This window comes from Condylura cristata, unplaced genomic scaffold (assembly GCF_000260355.1).
Source record: "Condylura cristata isolate star-nosed mole 26May11 unplaced genomic scaffold, ConCri1.0 scaffold00033, whole genome shotgun sequence".
NCBI classification, from domain to species: domain Eukaryota; kingdom Metazoa; phylum Chordata; class Mammalia; order Eulipotyphla; family Talpidae; genus Condylura; species Condylura cristata.
Window position 1 is genome coordinate 16,877,308 of NW_004567134.1, and position 1,049 is coordinate 16,878,356.

General features: G+C 72.0%; 1 protein-coding gene across 1 annotated transcript in view; it reads left to right on the plus strand.

The window, feature by feature from the left end:
* The window catches only part of SRGAP3 (SLIT-ROBO Rho GTPase activating protein 3), a gene marked incomplete at its 3' end in the record, with an annotated part of 72,682 nt that overhangs the window by 28,846 nt on the left and 42,787 nt on the right, over window positions 1-1,049 (plus strand). The gene's annotated exons all lie outside the window — the stretch shown is intronic.

The following is a 1,049-nucleotide window of genomic DNA, read 5'->3' on the forward strand; positions in this document are numbered from 1 at the left end:
CTGGCCTGTGGCCTCCGGGCGTCGGTCTCGGCAGGAAGCACTGCCCTCAGGGCCTGAGACCATGTGGCCAGCCATGTGGCCCCGGTGACCCGAGGCTGGAGACAGCCTGTCTCTCGAGGGGACCACGGGGCGGGTGGTTGTCAGGGGCCAGGCGACGGGCAGTGCCCACGCGATGCCCACGCGATGCCCTGAGCCTGCTCACCGCCCCCTGCTGGCCCACAATAGCGGCCAGAGTGGCGAGCGCCTGGATCTGCGCCTCGCCGCCGGGGCTCTGCGCCTGTGCTGAGTTGCAGCCCGCCCGATAAACTGAGGCACGAGGCAGCAGCGTCTGGCCTGGGTCTGGGCTGCCGGGCCGCGTGACAAGCCCCGCGCACGGGCAGCCGCCCCCGGCGATGGCGCCATTTGCTGACTCTGTGGCCGGCGTTTTGGGCTCAGCTGGCACATGGCAGCAATTTTCTGGCCAAAGTGGGGAAGAGCCCAAGGGGAGGGCAGCCTGTCCCCTCTCCAGGCCCCGCCGTGTCCCTGCGCTCAGACCCCCGGCCAGAGCAGCCACTCAGCCAACCCGGGCTGTGGGGGAGACCAGCTCCGGGCGGGGCGCTGCCTGCCAGTCGGAAGCTGAGGAGCCACGGCAGCCGCCCTGCGCACGGCCCCCCGGCCCCCAGGGCTCAAGCACCCCGTCCCGGCCTTCAGGGCCAGGGACTGCATCGAGCACGTTCTGGGGACCTGGCCTGTGACACGAACCTTCACCCCTGCCCCACACCCCAGAGTCACGAGCCTCTGGGGAGCAGTGGTGTGGGGCTGGGGGCCGTGTCCCGTGACACAGGGGCACAGGGCCTGCTGGGGCGCAGCTGGGCGCGGGGACAGCGATGGCTGAGGGGCGTCTCGCCTCCTGCTTTAGGGAGAAGCCGGGTCCGCGCCCCGGGCAGGAGGGAGGGGCGCAGGCGGGCTGCGGTTACCTGCTTCCCCCCACGCGTGCAGCAGCCGCAGCCTCTCACCTGCTGCCGCCCTCGGACCTGCCCGCGTGCGAGCGCACATGCCTGCACACACAC